Here is a 9,142-nt window from a genome sequence, read left to right as displayed (position 1 = left end):
GCTAGCTCACGGCTCGGGAAATTTCTGTCTTTATTTTCCTGGTCACATTAGAAGTATATATAACTGTCAACAATTTGAAACAAGCATTCTAGTTTGACTAATTATCAAAACTAGAGCAATCTACACATCTAAGCAATCAACTGACTCATGAAATCATAATATAATTAAATTTTAGGTTTTACTGAAATAAAACTGAATAAAACACGGTATTTTAGACACTATTTTACAAAGAAGTGAGGTTTGGGTGGTGGCAACACTTGACAAGGCGAGGTGGCAACACTTGAACTCGGATTCACAAAGCAGTTATGCAAGTACTTTCGAACGTGTACATCTTTTCTCAATCTTTGACGGCTTTGGTTACATTTATTAAACAGTTTACAAGCATGAAAACTTCCCAATCAACTGTTGTTGTTATTATAAACAGCCTTCTGGTGTTTCGGAGCTCATTATCTGTTTAATAATCGTAAACATAGCCGCCAAAGATTGAGAAAAGATGGAAAGGTTCGTAAGTGCTCAACCCGTCCTCGAATCAAGTCCATTACATCCAGCGGTCGACCCCACAGACGCATTCATAAATTTTAATATGCTGTTCATTCAAAACGGGAATTTTCTCAAGTATAAATTAATATTATAAAATATTAGCATATTGTGCATATATAGGCATAGGTTAGGTTAGGTTAGGTGTTTAGGATCTGTTGGCGATTATTTGTATTTGTAGTACGTGGGTGAAGCATTTATAGCGTTGTGATTCGAACAAAATTCGTCAGTGAAACACTTGTTCCGGATATGTTCGAACGTCAGCAGTTGTGAGTCGTGTGTAAACCGCTTTTCATTCATAAACAGGGGGTTTGGCGGGTGCATGGAATCACTTTTGGATCTTTGTTTGAAGGACGAGCTGAAGTGCTTGCATAACTGCTTCGTGAATCTGGTCTCTGATCCGGATGTAGCCACACCTGACCCAGGTGAGTATATAAAGGTGTGACTGGGGGAGGGTTCCTCAGTCTTACACAGTTTCTCATCGTTCTTGATAACCTACACCCCAACATGACACTTGTGAGTAATGCTGTACGCTGTAAGTTTTCTTCTCTACTAAATACTGCTTAATTAGTTATTTTCAATGTTGTTAGGTTTTACTTTATTATTAGTTTTACGACATTTGTGTATTAACTTGCTTAGTTTTTGTAGCAGTTTTAAACTATAACTAGCAAAGGGGGTTTCTTATAGTACCTACGTCAATGTTTCACGTGAGAACCAGATGAAATTTAACAGGACAAGTAATTTAATGTAACCGTTGTTTGCCTGAAGGAAACCATCACTTTACTGAATGAGTGTTGTTGCCTGCCTGGCTGCGTGCTGACGTGGCCGTTTTGCCATGGGGGGCCTGGCTATTCCTCCTGTGTTGCGGGTAAATTCCGTGGGACTGGAATTCACGTGTAAGGCTGGTTGTCCGGCCGTTGAGTTAGTTATGTGTGACATGCTTCGTGTCCCGGTGGAAGCTGTGTATGGCGTTGAGCTTGTTACGGCCCACCGGGTGATTGTCAAGTTCGTGGGGGAGGAGGAGTATCGGGACTTCCTCCGGCGGAACGAGGGGCGTTCATTGCAGTTGCCGAATGGCGCCGGCTCCGTTACGATCTCGGACCGAAGTGGTGCCCTGACTTATGTCAGTGTGCACGGTGCGCCCCTGGAGTTCCCTGAAGACCTTCTCCGGCGCTTCTTCGGGAGGTATGGTGTAGTCATCAGTGTACGGGTGAACAAGCTGTCCTCGGAAGTATGCTGGGAAGCAGACGAACGTCCGTACATTAGGTATGCGCCTGCGGTCGGATATCCCATCTTCTGTCCGGCTGCTGGGCTACTACGTTCGGGTGTACTATGCCCGGCAGCCCCGTACTTGTTTCCGGTGTGGCCAGTTGGGGCATCAGGCTGCCGGGTGCTCTGAGACACCTGCTGCGCCCGTTAACTTATTCCGGGAGGAGGATTTCCCGCCGCTCCCTCAGGGCGTGGATTCCGGAGATGAAGTGGAGCAGGTCCCAGTCGCTGCTGATGCGGCCCCTCCTGCATCACCCGACATGCCCCCGGTGCTTGTTGCCCCTCAGCCGAGTGCGTCTGCGTCTTCCTCGACTCCTGCTGCTGCGCCTGGTCCTGCGCCCTCGCCAGGTGTTCTGGCTATGTTGGGTGTTGGGGGGGCTGCGGAGCATCCTGTTGTGTGCGGCCCGGTTCCCCATGTGGTTGAGGCTGCTGAAGTACTGCGACGGGCGTTGGTTCGCCCGGTTCGTGAGGGCCGTGGTTCTGGGTCTGCCTCCGGCTGTGAGGATGTGCGGCCAGTGCCCAAGCGTTCTAGGCGCTCTTCTACTGCTTGGGCTGATATGGAGGACTACGACGCGGGTGGAGCTTCGGGAGATGGTGTGGCGGTTCCAGGTGCCTCGTGCTCTACGACGCTGGTGGTGGCTGACGTCCATGTGTCGGCTGTTGACGATGATTGTGCGTCTAATTTACCTCCTGTTCTTTCTCCTGCAGAAGGTTCTCCGCAGTGGGAGGTGGTTGCTCCTACAGGCGTGGATGGTGTGGATCCTGGTGCGAGCCGAGGCATCAAGCTGGTGCTGAAAAAGGATGCCAAGCGTGGGGGGTCCCAGCAGGTGCAACGTTCAGTGGTTGCCGAGGAGCCCTGTGAGGCAGCTGAGGAGGCTCCCAGTGTGCTGCCCATTGCCCGGCCTCTTGGGAAGGAGCCTCTCCCTCTCATCTTGGCCTCCGGAGTGGCGATGGATGCTGACCATCCGTTGCATTTTGAAATTGTTGACCGTGTGCGTCCTGCTCCGTGGTGCCCTTCTACCATCTGGATTCGTCGGGCTAGGTGTTTTATTGTGGGTGTGCCAGAGTTAATGCCCGATCCTCGTACGCTCAATAGTGACCATGTTTCGGAGGACATTATGTTACTTTGGGAAGCGTACTGTATTCGCTTCCCGGCGGAAGAGTGGCCGGACAAGTATGAGATCTTTTCGTAGTCTGTGTGCTTGCTGTGTGTTTTATTTTTCTTTTGTTTTCTTGTGTTTTTGATGTTGGCCCTTCAGGCCGGTGTTTAGTGACTTGTGTTTCTGCCTGATTTTTTATTGTAATTGGCCTCGCCTTTTGTTACGGGGCGTTAATGTATTTATTTTCTGTTGCTTTACCTGTTGCCTCTTGTTGTATGTTTTGTTTTTTGGAGGTGTTGTTTTGTACTGTGATTGCTGGATTGCCATTGTATTCTGTTTTATGCTTTGATGTATGCTGTATTTTTCATGTTTTTCTTGTGTATGTGTTTTGTTGTGCTATGCTGTTTTGTGGTGCTCGGCTGTCGGCCCTTCTGGCCGGTGGTCTATTGTTTTCCTTTATGTATTCTGTATTTTTTTTGTATTTAATTTGCATGCTCTGCATGTAAAAAAAAAAAAAAAAAGCTTTACTGAATGAGATACTTTGAGATGTCTCTAATTTCTAATTATAAAGATTCATAATAATATAAAGTACTAATTACAAACACGTTTTTACACTTTGCAGTTTGCGTTGTTGCTGACAGTAGCTATGCTATTCGTTACCATGGGAACTACAAAGGCCCACATCAACATTTGTCATGCATCTCCACAAAGTGCACGCGTTGCTCGGTCGCCAAATTCAAGCATTAATGACTTGGATCAGAAAGCAACTATACCTACACAAACTGATCCAAGCAATAGTACCCATCCCCTGGATAATGTACATGCCCATTCGCCTCGGCAGGCTACTGTGGTCTTTGACAAAATTACCACAGTCTCGGTTACTGTCGGCCAGTCTAATAACAGCCTCCACGCCACTAGCACAGAGACGACGACTTCTCCCACACCGGAGAGTGTCGGCCTTACTCAGCACGACACTTGCTCAAAAAGCCTTTAAGTGGATTGGTAATTAGGGCACCGTAGTTCTCAATTGATTTATTTACAAATAAACTGGCATTTTCTAAACTAACATCACAATTCACGTTAACAAGTGTATAATAATGTAATTGCGTTTGTCCCTAATAAACATAACAAAGTTAACCTTTGGTTTGCCCCGAATGAGTAAACACTTCTATCCTAGTATAAAGCACTTGTAAGAACCTACCTTGAAGGTAATTATTAGAGACAATGTCCGACACGGTAGTACAGGCCTACACCCCATTTACCCAAACCCCGAAATGTATGTCCCTCGTGTGTGAAGGAGCCACGGTGCACCGACCCGCTAGGGTGTACCACTTTCTGCATTCATTCACCGTCCTGACGAGAGGGTGACAGAGTTCAACCCTCAGGCTTCATCTCATACAGTATCTCTAAAGTAATTATCAAAAGAAGGCACCAAACCGGGAAGGCTGTAGCACCACGAAATGTCCGAATAATCAGAGGGTGCTAAAAATCGCCAAGGATGCGAACAATATCAAAAGTATGTCACTAAGAATTCTATCGGGTGACAGGTGACCGAGAGGAGCGGTCGGAAAGCAAGTCGTCCTCGTCCTAGAAGTCAGGACATTCAACAAGGACATGCACGACCGGAAGAGGGACAATGCAATGTGGAAAATGAGCTGGGCGGCGCTCCATTAAGTCACCGTGAGTTAAGCTAGTATGGTAAATATGCATCCTTGCTGGAGCAGTTTCCTATCGTCGGTTACGGTGTTAGGACGGCCACGAGGAGACACAACTCTTAAGAGTAACACAGTTTGTTACCAGTAACAGACGACCAATACGCCTGCCAACGGGTAAGGATGGAGGAAAGGATAACCAGATTAAAGTTGGAATATGGAATTGTTTTAAGAGATGGGACAGCTTCGCTGGAGGTACCTCCTCCCCATCCAGCCCGTTGGCGCCATGAGGGGGCTTGGTGGACGGCTGCCGGAGTGATACTCTGTGGGACAGTCTTCTGCCTTTTTTTTTCCTTTTACGCTTTTGCTGCTGTCTTCTCTAATTGTGCCGGATCGCTTTCCCTTTTCCTTGTTTCGTTTTTCTTCTATCTGCTTGTCGTTTTCTGCAGACCTTTTGCTTGTTTTGGTTATTCTTTTGGACTTCTTCTATTTTGATGCCCGGGTGCTTGAAGAGGCATACTCTTGCACCAGTAGAGTACCCAATGTCGAACACGAGGGGAACCTTTTATTGTCAATCCTCCTTTCGTCACTGATCCCGATCTCGATGGACTGACGGTTCTTTAGGTGGCGTTTGTGGGGCGTATACTCACGACGCACCCCTAGGAGGCCCCGGCATGATCGGCGATGGCTTCATGTTAGGTGTCCTGCCTCTAATTGTGGCTCCATGGGGCACATTCGTGAATGAATCTTTTTTTCTCTTCATACCGATGTTTAATTGTTCCTCATTTCCCCCTCCCCATCCGGCCTGTTGGCGTCGTGAGGGGGCTTGGTGGACGGCTGCCGGAGTGTGATGCTCCGTTGGGCAGTCCTCTGTCCTTTTCTGGCCTTGCACTCCTGCTGCTGTCTTCTCCAATTGTGCCGGATCGCTTTTCCTTTTCCTTATGTTTCGTTTTTCTCCCCCCTCTTCTCCTATCTGCTTGTCGTTTCCTGCCGACCTTTTGCTTGTTTTGGATTATTTCTTTGGACTTCTTCTATTTTGACGCCCGGGTGCTTGAGGAGGCATACTCTTGCACCCGTAGAACTGTAGTACCCAACGTCTCGAGCGAGGGAAACCTTTTATTGTCAATCCCCTTTTCGTCGCTGTACCCGATCTCGACGGACTGACGGTTCTTAAGGTGGCGTTTGTGGGGCGTATACTCACGACGCACCCCTAAGGGGCCCCAGCATGATCGGCGATAGCTTCCTGTTGGGTGTCCTGCCTCTAATTGTGGCTCCATGGTGGGTATGGGGGCACATTCGTGGATGAATTTGTCACTTTTCGTCTCTATGTCGTTGAATGTTTCCGTTGTACCCTCTCAGGCTCGTCGGGTGGGCGACCAAGCCCCCGAGTCGGCCTGTATTGGAAGACCAGGCTCTGTAGCTCCCGCTGCGTTGGGCCCCGACCTTGCTCCTCCTTTGACCGTCCTGACTTCTTCCCCCAGCTCCCCTCCCTCCTCTGTGGTTGGGTCGTGCCTCCAGCCCCCGGTGGTGACCACTTCGTCCCCTGGTGTGGCTAAGTCTTTCGTTGTGACTACTGCGCCTTTTGACCCCTCTCTCTCTAGGGGTTCTCAACGCCGTTCGCGCCCCAACCGCACTCGCTTGATTCCTTCCCGTGCTGATGCGTATCAGGCCTTGTTTGGTCCTGCTTCATGGGCCAAATACTTTGATCTCCTCCCTCTTGATTCTGCGCCTCCTGACGATTTCTCCCTCCATCGGCATCTTGTAGATTCCGTGGATGCGTCTGTTACTTTCAACCCCACTCGTCTCGGTACACGTGTCGTTGCTGCCCCTTCTCAGGATGTGGCTTCCCGCTTGGCTGCCTTATCTTGCCTTGGCGAGATCCCTGTTTGGGTCTCCAAGAACGTTCAGATGAATGCCAGTGTTGGCACTATTCTCCTCCCACCCCATGTTGCAACCGGTGTTCGGAATCTGCAAGATTGCCACGATGATATTCGGCATATCCTTGATGCCCAAGGCCATTCTGTCCTCCAGGTTGACTCGTTTACTCGTCCCCCTCGTGGTCGTCGCCGTCAACCCCTTCGCGTTGTGAAGATCACCTTTGATGGTAGGACCCTTCCATCCTCTGTCATTCTTGCTGGTGCTAGCTCCTGGTGTCCAGGAGTATATTCCTTCTCCTCGACTTTGTAACAAGTGCTGGAGGTCTGGGCATGGTGCCCTCCGCTGCTCTGGGACTGTCTCTCTCTGTCCTTTGTGTGGGAGTGAAGGTCACTCTAAGTCGGAGTGCACTACTCCCCAGGCTCGTTGCCTCAACTGCGGTGAGGCCCATCCTACCTTCTCCCGTGCGTGTGTCCATTACAAGCTTGAGGCAGCCGTCCTCAACTTGAAGCACCGGGAGCGTTTATCTTTTCCTGAGGCGAGACGCCAGGTTCGCCGGCTCCCGCCTTTTGCTAATATCTCTTATGCTCGCGTGTTGCGCTCTCTCTCCTCGTCCTTCCCGCCTTCCTCAGACTCACAACCGTTTCTGGGCCTTGGACCCTGATGCGCCCACTGCCCCCTCCTTTGTTCCTTTGGGTTCTCTCCCGAAGGATCCTCCTCCTGGTCCTCTGTCTGGGGTTCCCCTTCCTTCTACCCGGTCTGTCGTGTCTCCTGTGTCTTCTTCCTCGTCCCCCTCCAATTCTCCTTCCCATCCTCTTCCTCCATCTATCGGCTCTCCCCACTGCCTGTCGGTGCGGGCGGATGTCCATCGCTCTCCTAACGGCCGTCGTGTGTGCTCTCGTTCGGCTTCTCCTGTTGAGACACTGGAATCCGTTGCCCGGTACGTAGTTGCTGGGACACCGGTCTCTTTAAGTCAGAAGCGAAAGCCTGGCTCCTCTCCTTCCTCTTCCCCGGCGGGTAAGAAGGCTTCGCTTTCTTCCTCAGCTCCTACTTCTGGCTCTGTTGCTCCTTCCCCTCCCGTTTCAGTGATTGCGCCCCCTGTTCCTGCTATGGAGGTTTCTTTGGCCCCTGCTTCCCTTTCGGTTGCTGGTCTTGGTGAGGTGCGCTCTCCTCTTTCTACTCCCCCTCTTCCTGCTGCTGTCCTTGACTGCTCCTCTCCGTTGTCTCCTCCTCCTCCTCCGGACCCCGCCCGCCCTCCTCTGATCTGTTCTCCCGTTTCCTTCCCTCCGTCTTTGCTCAGTTTACCCATGCCCCCTAACCCTGACTTTGCTGACCCTGATCCCAACCCTGATATTCTTTAACGTGCTCTGTTGCTCTTTCGCCTTTGTTTCTTCCTTGTTCTCTGTTTTTGTCCTTTCTCTTCTCGTCGTTGTCCATTCTTCAATGGAACGTTCGAGGTTATTACGCCAATTTCCTCGAACTCCAACTTCTGATTTCGCGGTTTTCGCCCCTTTGTGTCTGTCTCCAGGAGCCAATGCTTGGAGCTCGTCCTGGTCGTTTTCGTGGCTGTTCCTTTCTCTCCCCCCCCCCCCAGCCATTGCTGGGGCTTCTAATTCTTCTGCTCTCTTGATTCGTGCTGATGTTCCCTTTGTTCCTTTGCTTTTTCCTTCGCCTCTCCATTGTTCTGCTGCTCGTATCTTTGTGGGGAAATGGTACACAGTTTGTTCCATTTATCTCCCCCCGAGTGTCCCGCTCTCTCTTCCTGATTTGAAACACCCCCTAGACTCCTTGCCGGAGCCTGTGCTCCTGCTGGGTGACTTCAATTGTCGTCATTCTCTTTGGGGTGACGTTCTGACGAATACCCGGGGTCGCCTCCTTGAGCCGTTTCTCCTCTCTTCTTCCCTGTCTCTTCTGAATTCTGGTGAGCCCACTCATTTGGACTCTCGGACTCGCACCCTTTCTTGTCTTGATCTTTCTCTCTGCTCTTCTTCTCTTTACTTAGATTTCACGTGGCGGGTTCTTGATGACCTCCATGGAAGTGATCATTTCCCCATCCTTGTTTCCTTTTTCTCTTTTCGCCCTTCCCTCTCTTTCCCTAGGTGGCAGTTTGCTAAGGCAGACTGGACCCTATTTACCCTCAGTGCTGCTCTCTCTGACCTCTCCCTTCTGCCTCTCTCTCGCGCTCTCCTCCTTTTTCATGACACTGTCTTCAACGCTGCCCTCCGCTCTATTCCTCGCTCTTCCTCTCGGGGTCCACGGAAGTGTGTTCCCTGGTGGAATGCGGACTGTGCTCGGGCTGTCCGCTGTAAGCGTGCAGCCTGGAAGAGGCACCGCCGTAGGCAGACGACCGATTCTTTTCTTTTCTTTCGGAAAGCAAGTGCGGTGGCCCGAAGGGCCATCCGTACGGCTAAACGTGAATGTTGGGCATCTTATGTCTCGACAATTACGTCCGAAACCCCTCTGGCCCAGATCTGGAAGCGTATCTGCAAGATAGCGGGTAAGTTCGTTCCCGATGTTTCACCAGTCCTTCACCTCCATGATACTCTTGTGGCGGACCCGTTGCAGGTCGCTTCCGAACTGGGTTCCCACTTTTCTTCTATTAGCCTGGTCTTCATCTTCCCCAATCTTTCCTTCTTCGTAAACCTGTCCTTGAGTCTCGTCATTTAGATTTCTGCACTCATCTTCAGCTTCCCTATAATGATCCCTTCT

General features: G+C 50.3%; 1 long non-coding RNA gene across 1 annotated transcript; it reads left to right on the top strand.

Moving 5' to 3' along the window:
* Positions 1 to 946: 946 nt before the first annotated feature.
* Positions 947 to 4,043, top strand: LOC123752589 (uncharacterized). The gene is made up of 2 exons (XR_011224546.1): positions 947 to 1,053; positions 3,529 to 4,043. It is a non-coding gene; the product is annotated as an uncharacterized lncRNA (long non-coding RNA).
* Positions 4,044 to 9,142: the final 5,099 nt, after the last annotated feature.

The sequence above is a fragment of the Procambarus clarkii genome, chromosome 73 (assembly GCF_040958095.1).
Source record: "Procambarus clarkii isolate CNS0578487 chromosome 73, FALCON_Pclarkii_2.0, whole genome shotgun sequence".
In the NCBI taxonomy this organism is placed as follows: domain Eukaryota; kingdom Metazoa; phylum Arthropoda; class Malacostraca; order Decapoda; family Cambaridae; genus Procambarus; species Procambarus clarkii.
This window is presented reverse-complemented; position numbering and strand designations above follow the sequence as displayed.